Here is a 14,533-nt window from a genome sequence, read left to right on the forward strand (position 1 = left end):
GAATTTATTGTATTGTTGTTTTAGATATATAGCAGGAAGAATTGCCTTTTAAAATGAAATTGACAGATTTCGAGTATTGGAAGCATTGGAAGATTCCTGCGCAATCTGACTTCTTTCTAAGCAATAACACAGTGAAAACCTTTGTTGGCTACATTTGGATCTCTATAATTCCTGGCAGAGCTTCGGCTTGTTAAGCAGAGCAGTAGCTGGACACTTTGAATGCAGGTGGCCATATTATCATACTTTCTTGAAAGATCCTGAAATATCTTAGCACAGCAATTCTGGTACTTTATGGGGGGCCTAGTTTCTGGTTTCACTCTGGGAAGAGGAGTTGTGTTCCTGGTGTTGTTAACATGTTTCAGAACTGGATCATGGAGATCATTACTGAGTTATCTTTTCTGTGTACAAACTCCAGCTGTTTACTAGTATAGTAAACAGCTGGAGTAGTATAGAGTATAGACTATATAGTATAGTATATAAACTATACAGTATAGTTTACTGTATACCGGCAGTAAAACTAATGAGCTTAGGTATCTGTATTATTTTCTGTTGTTGGGCTGACCTGCTAGAGTGAACTGAACAACTTGCTTTGACTACACAATGCAACAACAATAATTTTTGGCAAGTCAAGCATCCCTCTGTAGCCAGTGTGTGAGCACAAGACTGTCAATGGAAAACATCTCACATGTGTCGAACATACTTGTCAACAGCAGGGACGTCTTAACAGGCGGGCCTGTGCCCTCTACGCTGCACATACCATGTTCAGTATGATCCAGTTTATTAGGTTATAATAATCCAGCAGGGGGTAGACGTAATTGAGATAGCGTGAGAGTTGTTAAAGCCTGTCAGTGTCAGCTTAATATTTCTATTAGTCTCAGTTATCTTGTCTTGGCTGACAGTGGGCTCATTACGGCTGGATTTATTACTCAATGTATCATGACCTTAAGGTCTTAAATTGAATACAATGTGATAAATAATAATTCAGGCTGATGTGAGAGGAGTCAAAGTAAAGTTTGCTTTTTGTAGAAGTAAATCCTCTAGAATTTAGATATGTGTGAGGGACTCACATAACCCAATTATGCACATGTTTCATTCATGCCAAGGCTCCACTAACTTGTAAACAAGTTCTTCATCATCAACATCTTCAGTTGAACAGGTAGGGTTTTCTTCTTCAACCTCAGGTTTACATGTAAAAAGCCAGCATGCAGTATCCTGAGAAAATCAAAAGTGTAAAATGTTAACCAGACAGAAAAGGCCCACATACCTGTGACTTTTTGCAGACATTTGGCAGCACATTTTTATTGTGCTCTGTTGTTTGTATTCATGCAACAGAACATTTCTCATTATATTAAACTGAGTTTTTACTCTCACTTTATGGCTGTTAAAGTGCAATAACAGTATAAAATCAGATCATTTGCGTGGCATGACTCCTGTGTTGCTACATTGACCAAACAATACTGGATTATCTTCTCCTGATCTGTATCTTCTCACAATTTTATATTTTATATTTTTGCCCAAAATACAGTAATCTAATTGTAGTGTTGTGTCTTTTTATAGGTTCAACTATTATAATTATGTAGATAGTAAATGTGTTAAACTTTTGACCTTAAAACGTATAACTTCAACATCAAGAGAGGAAAGTCAATTGTATGCATCTCTTAGAGCAGGGACCTAAAGTATACAAATAAATGTATTTGTGTGAGACTTGTACAAAGTATTCTGTAGCTCGTGCTAATTCGCGTGAGCATGACTAATGTGACAAGGGCTGCCTCTGTTTCTCACACTCACATAGCTCAGACCAAATTAGCACACTAACAGAGCCAGCAAGAGTTTCATTTGATTTATAGAAGATTTAAAACGACAATAGAAGGTCATTTAGGACGGAATGTGTGTATTTGTATTATCTTTATTAATTACTCCAATCAACATAAGATTTTATAAAAACACTATCTCTACTCCTTAATTTGAAGTAATTTCTTGATAAACTAGATCTTTGGGTAGGATATTAAATAAGGAGTCAACATCAACATTTCCATTTTTGATTAAATACAGAACAACTGGAATGTCCTGGTTTCCCAGTGGTTTTTATTATTGGCATAAAATAAGTGCAATGGAAAAAATATTTTCAAAATGATTCCTATTGGTATCTCACATTTTTACTTATATAAATATACTCAAAACTAAGTCACATTTATTTACATCTATGTACATTTATTAACCTTTATTTATTTATTACATACTGATGTATGATAAAATTACTCCTGAATATATCCTTTACTAATAATTAATTAATAAAAGCTCCATTTCAAATTGTTGCATTTAATAATGTTAGTGTTCTCTTTATTATGAACCGAATAAGTGATTTAGTTTAAGAAGGGATTACCGGTACTGTATTTCACATTAATCAGTAAGTAGACAATATGTACGTTGGGTACATTTAAAAATCGGGGCCTGCAATTCTTTTTTTTTTAGGGACCAAGTTGACCAGAACCTACATTTGACTTGGATCCTGAGCTCGAGAGGCTCCATTTTTCCTCCTGTGGGTCTTCTTGCTATGGGGACTCCAGGAGAATGTGCTTTTTCGCCGGGACTCCTCTGGCCTCTCGGGTGGTGTCCACTTTCAGACGTTTGCATAACTCATTACCAGCACAGTGCTGATACATGGTGGTCGGGCATAACACACACAAATAAAAACAACACACACTTTCAGTACACACAAGAGAAAGTGCTTTTAGTCTTATTTTCTGAGGTGAGCTGCAGAAGTTAATCAACAGAAAGAGTTTAGGGTTAACATAATTTTCATCATTGACAATTATAATTATTTTGCGGTTGACATCAAAACTGCTTAACTGCCTCCAGTCTTAATCCTAAATGTGTCAATAGTACACCGGACTTGTAACTGCGTTACTGAGCATTGTAACGGGTAATATATTACCCACATTAGTAATGCGTTGCATTACTTCGTTACAGCAAAAAGTAATATATTACTGTAACTCCGTTACTTTTGTAACGCGTTACACCCAACACTGACACCGGTTGATTAAAATTAAATTAAAATAGGGCCGGTTACATTTCTACATGGCTGATGAGGAGAGATTAAACAGGTGATTGGGTAAGGGACTGGAGGGAAAGGCAGGGGTTATTAAAGGATGTGGATATGGGAGTGATATGAGGTGACTGGGACAAGAGGAAAAGTCAGAGGAAATTGGTGGACACTGGACAGGTAGAAAAGGTGCATTTTGAGACACATACTGTAGAAAGGTTTTTGCACTCCACATCAAATGAATAACTATGTTTGAGCGAAAGCAAAGCAGCAATCATCATATGAGCAGTGCTGTTTTACATCACTAAAAAACATACCACAATGCAAAGCTTTTACTATGTGAAAACGACAAGGCAAGGCTGGCAAGGCTGTTCCTCAGACAGGAACATAGTTTTGATGATTCCTAAATATTTCGATTTAGGGAGAAAACTAAAGGTATTTAATCAGTGAGGAAATGGCAGTGTGAAAGTGTAGTTTACAAGCTGACCCAGTAATATAATATTAAATAATAACCAACACAAATTGTGATAAATGAACTTTTTCAATTATCAAAGTGATGACATGCTCTGGTAATGAAATTCGACAGACAAGAACAGCTAATGCTAAATTAGCTTGGCAGCATATCAGTGAAATTGGTGCAGCAACAATTTAAATTAAGATTAATCACAGCTTAAAAATTAATTAATCATGATTAATCACCATTCGAACTGTGTCCAAAATATGCCATTTCTTTATGTATATTGTTGTGGGAATGGAAAGATAAATGAAAGAAGGCGGGCATATCCATTTAACATGTATGTATGTTTATTATAACCAGGGCTGTAAGTCGATTAAAATAGTTAATCGCGATTAATCGCACATTTTTTATCTGTTCTAAATGTTCCTTAGGGATATTTTTCAAGCTTTTAATAATCTTATCAACATATGAGTGGACAAATATGCTTTATGCAAATGTTTGTTTATTATCATTTGATCAATGACATCCGCCTCAATTCAACCTGGAACCTCTCTCATACAATACAATAATACAATACAAAGTGTGTGTGTGTGTGTGTGTGTGTGTGTGTGTTTGTGTGTGTGTGTGTGTGTGTGTGTGTGTGTGTGTGTGTGTGTGTGTGTGTATGTGTGTGTGTGTGTGTGTGTGGAGAGAGATACTGGCCCTTTCTCATTTCTCTAACTCCCCTCCTCGACTCCCCTCCTCGACTCCTATCCTCGTGTCTTAGTCCCGCCCACAGGAGATGCGAGAGTAGGAGCCGAGGAGGGGAACCGAGGAGAGAGGAGGGGAAGCAGCAGGCGGTTAGAGAAAGGAGAACTCCTCTCCTCTGAGCGGTCATTTTAAAGAGACGTCCATTAATGATGACAGGAGGCATAGCAGCACTCTGTCTGATGGACAGATGTGTTCATGACAACTTATATATTTATATGTTCTGTATAACTAGAACATTTAAACGTTTTTTTTAATCCATATTAATTTTTTACCTGCATGTCTCTTGTGTGGATTGGATATTGCAATGTAAAATTGTCAGTGATCATTGTGATTATTGAACAAATGATGTATTTGTTGGCTGCTTGATTCAAAGAAAAGCCCTATATTGGTGTCTAAAACACAAAGGTATTGAATATCAAAAAATGGTGAGAAGTGATTTGAAGTAGTAGAACATTAGCATATACATTTCAATATAGTGCAAAACTGTAAGCAAGGCAATATATTTGTATTTCAATCAAAATGTGGGAAAGCTGTTGAAAGAACATGCCACCATATGCCATAAATCTGTTTTATGCAACAGATGTTCATGAAATATGAATAAAGGAGAAAAAAACATTTGCCAATGCAAATGATTCTTAAATTGAACATATTAAGTAAATGAAAACATGTAGAAAGATCCATAGTCCATTCAGTATCACAAAACCTAAATCTCAATACTCAAGTGTATCAATATTTTTTGGTTCGTGACCAACAATCTTTCTCTAGAATTGCTGACTCCACCTTTTGAGGACTGACATTAATGGTGCTTTTCCAGTGCAGCACGTAGCACGGTTTAAGCCCGGTTTAAGCCCGGCCCTCTTTTTTTTGCTTTTCCACTAGGGCAGGAGTCGGCAACCAACGGCCCTCGAGTCGCATGCGGCCCTTTAAGCCCTCTGCTCTGGCTCCCTTGAGCTTAGACAAAAATAAGAAGGAAATAAAATAAAAGTATTTGTAGGACTATTTATATTTTTTTGCATGGTTGAAAATGTTTCGTATCTTGTATTTTGAGGTGATACTGTGACACATAAATAAAAAACAAAACGGTTTTAATTAGGTCAACTAAAATATGCGTCACATCCTGCTACGGTCCCGCGCGAGCGCCATTTCTTGGAGGCGAATAACCTGACCCCCGGCTCGATGAGCGAACTATGGATAAATCAAAGAAAATTATCGGAGGAACACAGGATTTAATTCTGCGTGGACAGAGTTCTATGCTTTCACAGCAAACGATGCTGGTTTACCGGTATGTTTGATATGTAGAGAGAAGTTGTCAACGGTGCTGCTGCCTTTACTATCGAGGAACAAAATGGACGTAGGGTCCGTGACGTCACCCATAGGATTCTTCAGAGTTGCCAAGAAGCCCTTAGTAGGCGGAGTCGGCCACTAACGGCTTGACAGTGACGTCAGAGTTCAACTCCCACCTGCTCCAGCCTGCTCCAAATAAGGGTAAAGAGGCGGAGCCGAGGCGGGACCTGCTGCCACCGAGCTGAAAGTTCCAGAGCTAGCTGAACCTACCAAGCTAAGCTAACATGCTCCCCATCTGCACACTGCTGTGGCATTTTACGCTTCTAAGGTAAGCGGACATGAAACTATTCAGCAAAACTATAAATAATAATCTAAGTTTTTGAGTTTTTAGCATAATACTTCAGAATCTTAAAATCCCTTAACGTTTGTATGCAATTGTGCTAAATTCAACACTGGAATCAAGCAAATATTAATATGTTTGCATGACATTAGTTATTTATATTTTGATATCACTTAATTATACGTTTAATACATTTAAGTCAAGCTAAGGTACATGTGATGGTAGCTAGTTAGTGCTCTTACCTGTGAGGCCTCCTCCAAACAGCATAATAACCAGACTGTATCATTAAAACTAAGTACCAGTTCTACATCCTTGACTTTAGACAAACAATTCAAAAGACAACATGTATTTAAAGACCAATCTTTATTTGAATGTGCCTCTTAACCTGATATATTAGTTATATAGTAATAGTATTGAGAATCTAAAAAAACTGAGCAACTCAACAGTCAACTTTATGTTTCTTACTCTAAAGCATTTGTTATTTTCATTTTCCCCCTCTCATATTCAGTGTGGACGGATTGAGACGGCGTGGTGTCCAGAAAACTGCAGAGACTTCAGGGAGAAACCTCCGTGTGATGGACGTCCTGTCTGTTGGTATGGCCCGGAGAGGACTGAGGGTCTTTCCTCTGTGAGGAGGACCAGGCCTGATGGAGGAGCCCATGCTGGGCAAAGCTGATACCAACTGCACAGGCCTAGTCTGTCCCTTTATTTGACTAAATGTGTTTACTTATACATTTAATAGTTTTACACCTTCTGTCCATATGTGCTTTTTATTTAAAACATGTTTGATTAACTTTTGGTTCACATTTCAATAAATTGTATTTGTATTTGTGCTGTTTAATTTATTTTAAAGTAGGCCTGTGTATTATTTTTAATTCTCCTTATAGGAGTTCTTTGTTTCTTATTAGAGGTTAACAGTTTTATATAATGTAATAAATAGCCTAATAAATGCAAAAAAACTGTAATTTTTGTATGATATAACAATAAATACAACTTTATTAGCTATCAAGCTATGAAATATGTTTTGCGGCTCCAGACAAAAAAATGTTTGGGAAAAAGGAGCAAAATGGCTCTTTTGGTCAAAAAGGTTGCAGACCCCTGCACTAGGGGTAGTTCCGGCTCAGGGCTACTTTTTCACCTTTTTTCTGGCCCTCCAAAATCGAGGTTCTTACCGGGCCAACAACCGGGCTGAATATGCTAAACTAGTGACGTAAACACTCTCGACTGCTGATTGGTCAGAGAGAATAGCTGGCAAGAGGGCTACAACTACAACAAAATGAACATATTTTACCTTGATTAAATTGTAATACACATTTCAAAATGATGCCGAAGTAACTACATACTGATAACGGTTAGTAAAAACCATGAATTAATGCTTTGACAAGTCTGCAGACAAGAAGGCTGGCAAAAACCTTTTAAAATGTGGAGATCGGATCGATCAGGCTAAGCTAACGTTGTATATGCTCCGTCCACACTCACAACAACGGCCTACAGACATAAATAAACTAGCAACTGTATTCACCATGACAAAGACAGTCTGTGGTTTGTACTTGTTTAACTTTTGTCTAGTTTCTGAACAGATATGAGGAGCTCTGAGTGCTAACAGCTAACGGCTGATGTTTTGGTTTTATGGTTTGCGTTGAAGATGACGTCAAGGGGCGGGCGATATGACGATAGATATCATCTCCAGAATATTAGGTCTCCATGATATGCCTTTTCAGAGATATTATATCTATCGTGATACAGAGAGTCACTCAGTCATAGAATGTGCACTCACTGTGAGTGCTGCGAGTGCCCATTCTTCATGATTTGCAGTTCTATACCTTAATTTATACTTCTGCAGTACGACGGTTTTGTTTGCCAAAAAATAACAGATCTACAAGCTAACAACGCGCCCCGACCGCACCGCAATGACCTCATTGCTTGCTTGAAGGTCTGTTGTGTTGATCACACGCTCCCAAAGTCCCTGCCCCCTTTCTTCTTGGCAGCGAGGGAAACAACACTGTTGGGCAGTTTGCACACACAGCAATAATGGACGGAGAGTCAGATTCAGATGTAGAAGAATTAGTCCCCAAAAAGAACTCTAGGTCTGTGGTATGGAACTATTTTGGATTTTACAGAACAGACGCGGACCAAACAAACGTAATTTTGTAAAATTTGCAAAAAAGAAAATGTTAAAGCGACAGATGGCAACACGTCGGGCTTACGAGACCACCTCAAACGCAAGCATCAGAAAGAGTATGCAGAGTCTGTAAGAGTGCAAGGTCCCCCACGTGTGAATGCACAATCTACCGCAGCGACTGCACAAGTACGACCAAAACAAACCACCATAACGCAGGCATTTGATAAAGGGGCTCCGTATTAAAAGACTAGCAAACTGACGCGGTGGCGTTTTATGTGGCCAAGGATATGCATCCAATAAAGAGCGTGGAAAACAAAGGTTTCGTGAGGCTGATGAAAACAGTTGACCCTTTATTGTCTTGGTTGATTCTGTTGACTTATATTTTATTTTATCAATAAGGTATTTATATTGTTTTTCCCTTTTGAAGCAGATGTTCAGTTATGCTAAAGTCTTTGATTGCACTTCAAGTCTAAAGTTTACATTTTAATTGTTTGGCAGTTGGCACTGACTCTTCCTCATTGATGTTTTACTTAGTTATGTTTTACTCTCCTTTTCATGTTTATTGATGTTACATCACTGCTAGTGCTACCTAAAACAGAAAGTGAATTTGTAATACTGAGAAACTGTGCCTTGAATATTTTATTTTATTTAGCAAGAGAGTGCACTTTACTTGGTGAAGAAACCAGTGTTAACGTTTGTTGTAGGTTGTAGGCCTACCTACTTGAACACTGAGGAAGCCATATCAAAATTCCTGTTGAATTGTTCATTCAGATTCCTTTTTATTTTATTTTTTGTTACCTTGTAGATGGTTGTACTGTTAAGTATCTTGAACAATAACCATAATAACCGACATGAAAACATATCGTGATAAATATCGTCTATCGTGATACTGCTTGAAAAATATCGTGATATTATATTCTTCAATATCGCCTACCCCTGCCGGTCACGGCAGTTTTATGCAGCGTCGCTCCGCCCGCCGACTCGCCCCGCCTACACTGCATTACTATAGTTACTACAGTAACTAAACTAATGGAAACGCAGCATAATGTGAGCCTGCCAAGGCCTAACCATACCGTACTAAGACGTGCTAGGTCCTGCAGTGGAAAAGCGCCATTCGTCACAACTGGGGGTATTTATGGTCTGTCACTATGCACAGCAGATCTCATGGCAAACATTGGTTGGATTTGTGTGAATACATCTGTGTTGAGGGGGTTAGGTCGGGGTTCAAGGCAACCAGGGAACAGTTGGGCGTGACCCTAAAACCAAAATATCACCTATTGCTTTTAAATTCCCAGGTAGAGCTCAGTATGTTCTTTGGATAGAAGAGAATACCTCTTCTCCCACCCAGTGGTAGCAAGATAGAAGTGCCCTTTCTTTATAATCGCAACACTGTAAAGCCTGCTGTTGGTCTTGCATGCTAATTTCCTTCAATCATACTCTGAACATTGCTGTTAAAATGTTTGCAAAAAACACCAGATATTTTTGCAATAGGATCAAAATGTTTGCATTATTGTTGTCAAAGTTATATTAATCTGAGCAGTATAACAATACAGTGCTGTTCGATATAAGGATATTTATTGCAATCGTGCAGACGCTGTGACACTGATACAAGATCCTCTACTGAAATTCTCCACTAAGCCCTGCTGATTTTGTATGTATGTGTTTATGTGTGAGTTTGCGGGCGGTGGGATTGATCATTCCGAAAGGGTAGAGGTCAACATTTATCCTGAATCCTCTTTCAAAAGCTAATCCTGTCTCTCCCACTCATTTTGTTGTTGTTACATAACACTGATGGCCAGCAGAGAACTTACGATAGCCGAGGGAAGTGTGTATTTAAAAGTCTGGTCGCATACGTGTATTAGTTATATAACATATTTACAGGGCCAAAATGCCATCCCCAGTCCAAACGTATTTATATTTATATACACACACACACTTTGCTGGCGTTATACAGAGCCTCTTTTCCATGAAAGGAATTTCTTAGTGTCTGTCCGAGGTCATAACACAGACCTGGACGCATGTTATCACAGCAGCTGAACTGTGAAAGTACAGACTGTCATCAGCCAGTGGTGACACAAGTAGGTTTGTCAGATAGAAAAGCAGCAGGTGGAGCCATAGAGATAATGTGTAGCCTTCTTTCCATTGCCATGTGCACGCCAGACATCCATCCTCAAGCACCGAGGAATTATGCACTGTGAAAAGAGAATTTTAAAATGGCCTTAACCCTGCAAAATATCCCAATGATTCCATCAAGCACATTACATGTCAAGCTGGTCATTTTGGTATCCAAAGATACCAAATATATCAGGGTGAATATTTAGAACATTTATTAAAACGTGGATCTTTGGTTTGAATATTTATTCAGATTTCACAAGTGTATATTTGTAATCGCACATTGGTGTTTTGCAACTGATCTGGTTGCCTTTATTAATATCCATTAGTGTAATTGTTCTTTTGTATGCTTTTGTACAGTCATAGTCTAATGTAATATAATCACTGTTGTAAGGCTTTATCTTGTGAGTATAAGTTACACTAAGTGGTCATTGTGTGCTCAAGTGAAATAATGATTTCAGATGTAAAGAAAGATAGAATACATCACAAGATGCTCAGAAGTTATCAATGCTTGCTTAAATTAAAGTGAAAAATAAGTAGTGTGACACTTGACCTTAAAAGGCATTATAATGTTTAATGTGTTTTTATTATTGTTGCAAAGCACTACAAATATATATGAGTGTACTGTATTAAACTATGATTAAACATTGATATCGGCAGATTGTAGCACATTATGCCTTACAGGACTGTCTCAGAAAATTAGAATATTGTGATAAAGTTCTTTATTTTCTGTAATGCAATTAAAAAAACAAAAATGTCATACATTCTGGATTCATTACAAATCAACTGAAATATTGCAAGCCTTTTATTATTTTAATATTGCTGATTATGGCATACAGCTTAAGAAAACTCAAATATCCTATCTCTAAATATTAGAATATCATGAAAAAGTATACTAGTAGGGTGTTCAACGAATCACTTGAATCGTCTAATTAACTCGAAACACCTGCAAGGGTTTCCTGAGCCTTGAAAAACACTCAGCTTGGTTCAGTAAACTAAATCACAAGTATGGGGAAGACTGCTGATCTGACTGCTGTCCAGAGGACCGTCATTGACACCCTCCATCAGGAGGGTAAGACACAAAAAGAAATTTCTCAAAGAGCAAGCTGTTCACAGAGTGCAGTTTCAAAGCACATCCACAAAAAGTCTGTTGGAAGGGGGAAATGTGGCAGGAAACGCTGCACAACCAAGAGAGATGACCGCAGCCTTAACAGCATTGTGAAGAAGAGTCGCTTCCAGAATTTGGGGGAGCTTCAAAGACAGTGGACTGAAGCTGGAGTCCAGGTATCAAAAGTCACTGTTCACAGACGTGTCCGGGAAATGGGCTACAATAGCCGTATTCCCATGGTCAAGCCACTTCTGAACTCAAGACAACGGAAGAGGCGTCTGACTTGGGCTAAGGAAAAGAAGCACTGGACAGTTGCACAGTGGTCCAAAGTCCTCTTTTCAGACGAAAGCAAGTTTTGTATTTCATTTGGAAGTCAAGGCGCCAGAGTCTGGAGAAAGGCTGGAGAGGAGCAAAATCCAAGTTGCTTGAAATCCAGTGTGAAGTTCCCACAGTCAGCGATGGTTTGGGGAGCCATGTCAGCTGCTGGTGTTGGTCCACTGTGTTTCATCAAGCCCAAAGTAAATGCAGCTGTGTACCAAGAGATTTTAGAGCACTACATGCTTCCGTCTGCTGAAAAGCTCTATGGAGATGAGGAATTCATTTTCCAGCATGATCTGGCACCTGCCCACAGTGCCAAAACCACCAGTAACTGGTGTACTGACCATGGCATTACTGTCCTCGATTGGCCTGCAAATTCCCCTGACCTGAACCCCATAGAGAATATGTGGGGTATTGTGAAGAAGAAGCTGAAAGACACCAGACCCAACAATGCTAATGAGCTAAAGGCCGCTATTGAAGCATCCTGGGCATCCATAACACCTCAGCAATGCCACAGGCTGATTGCCTCCATACCACGCCGCATTGATGCAGTAATCCGTGCAAAAGGATTCCCAACCAAGTACTGAGTGCATTAATGGACATTTTCAATTGTTTGATTGTGTTTTGCTGTTATAAATCTTTTTTTTTTACTTGGTCTGAGGAACTATTCTAATTTTTTGAGATAGGATTTTTGAGTTTTCTTAAGCTGTATGCCATAATCAGCAATATTAAAATAATAAAAGGCTTGCAATATTTCAGTTGATTTGTAATGAATCCAGAATGTATGACATTTTTGTTTTTTTAATTGCATTACAGAAAATAAAGAACTTTATCACAATATTCTAATTTTCTGAGACAGTCCTGTATAGATGTCGAAAGTGCTCCTTCCTTTTGCTATCCCGTTCAGTGAAACCCGCTGGGGGTGAACTTGGAGAATTATAGGCTTAACAAGTTGTCGAGGACCATTTCAATGCAATTATTTTTGGTCTCAGTGTGTGAGGCGAGTCATCTCGATGGTATGGTGAATCCTTTGTGGTCAGGGATGCCATTTGAAGGGGAAACCCTGGATGATTCAGGGACCCCAGAGTTGGACTAGGGCTCTCGAACATGCCACAGGTCAGAGAGTCGTCACTGAGCTATGGTCAGGTGGCCCTACATTTCTAGTTTATGACCAGGCTCAGCTAGTAGTCCGTCTTGCAGGTTCAGCTCACGAGCCTCTAAAAGATAGTTAAGATGTTTTGAAGTGGGCCGGTATGAAGTACTTATTCATAGCCAGTCTACTATCTACTGTAGATGGCAGTAGGCATGCAAAACATATTTAAGTTGCATACAAAAATGCCATCCAAATACACACAATATATGTTGGAATTTTTGCAATATTTTGACAATGTTTTACAGTTTTACTTTGATGCGAGACAGCTATCCAGAATACTATCTCTGCCACGGCAAGCTAAAGAGGATACTGATGCTCTCGCCAAAGCCCCCAGACAAAAATAACTGTTTTTTTTAATACTGTCTGGTGGCTTTGGTGAGAGAATAGATATGACGGCTTCAGTTCCACATTATAAAAGACTGCAAGGTGAAACTATCCTAAATATATCGTACATGTAAATATGTTTTGTAGGCCTACAGTACATTGCTTGGTTTCTGTGCTAAAACAACTATACTACACATTTGAACTATCCCTTTAAGGTATTTCAAGTTTGCAATCCCATGCAATGAATCACATTTAGGCCACAGTAACCATACTGTATGAGTGAATATAAATGATGAATGTCATTGTATGATACTTTTGTTGGTATCGATGAAGTGACATAATAGAAGCCAACTCTATTTCTGGAAAGTGTGTACGTTGCTAAGTGCAGTAAAAAAAGTCTCAAATATGGAAATACATTGCAACTCTTTGAAAAATGTGTACTTTAAGGAGTAACTTTACTGTATTTTCCTGTACTGAACTTAGCCTACAGCACCACTTTCACCACAACAGAAGCCATTAGCCTGATTCACAGTCTATTATTGCACTATTGGCTAAAGCTTGTTGCATTCATGTTGTTCGGGTCATTGCACTGGAGTGATATTGGATTACTGGTCAGTCTGTGACACTAGAATAAGCTTTATGTATTGTCTGTGTCTTCCTGCTGAGTAACTTTATATGTTGTGAGAGGGCGAGGCTGCGTCATTCTCATTCCTAAACAGTGCTTCTATACCACGATGGCTCTCATTTGACCATGTAACCTTTTATGACTTTGGATTTCAGAGATTGTCCAACAGGGTACAGTTCTTTGTCCCACCGGAGCAGCTCTACTTCTCAGTCCTCTCGTGTTGGGCTGAAGGCAGCTGAAGCTACAGTTACCAACGATCACCTTTCTAGGTTAACGTGGAATAAGACAGGATGGGCCGTGGCTAGCTAGCACCCTAGCATTCTAATTTCAGTAGATAGCTCATATTCTAGAGTGGTTAACGTTTTTTTCTACATAAAATATGTCAGTAAATACCCCACCTGTGAATGTCTGTGTGAAAAAAACCCAGTTGCTAACAAGAGACTGCAGTGACATTAAGCCTTATTTAGCTTAGCGGTGTTGATGTGAAGTCTGTAACCGTAATGTAGTTTGTTTATAGCCTAACGTTAGCTTTATACTTATGGCAATGGCATTTAAACTTCAACAATAATAAAGGTGGTGGTATGAGGTACTATAATCCAAAATCCAATGGAAAAATCCCACTGCCCTATTAAGGCCCTGACACACCTAGCAGTCACCAGAGAACTCGCCGACGCTGACGCCGACTGTTGCGTCGGCGTGTTCTCCTGCGTCTTGGCCATGTGTCGCACTGGAACACACGCATAGACTTCAGCCAAGCACGTACGAACTGCGCATGCGTGAGTGGCAATAACTCTCCTTACCAGCAGGCGGCGGTAGTGTGTATTCGTCATTCAAAAGAGGCAACAACCGGAAGACAGAGAAGAAGAACAGTCTACGTGATACAAACAAACAACAAAT

The 14,533-nt window shown here is 38.9% G+C and overlaps 1 protein-coding gene and 1 long non-coding RNA gene across 2 annotated transcripts in view; both read left to right on the forward strand.

Moving 5' to 3' along the window:
* mylk4b (myosin light chain kinase family, member 4b) overlaps positions 1–14,533 on the forward strand; it is a 29,564-nt gene that overhangs the window by 1,034 nt on the left and 13,997 nt on the right. The gene's annotated exons all lie outside the window — the stretch shown is intronic.
* LOC307036872 lies at positions 5,734–6,706 on the forward strand. The gene is made up of 2 exons (XR_013807503.1): positions 5,734–5,862; positions 6,383–6,706. It is a non-coding gene; the product is annotated as an uncharacterized lncRNA (long non-coding RNA).

Source organism: Notothenia rossii (assembly GCF_949606895.1).
Source record: "Notothenia rossii genome assembly, chromosome: 1".
In the NCBI taxonomy this organism is placed as follows: Eukaryota; Metazoa; Chordata; class Actinopteri; order Perciformes; family Nototheniidae; genus Notothenia; species Notothenia rossii.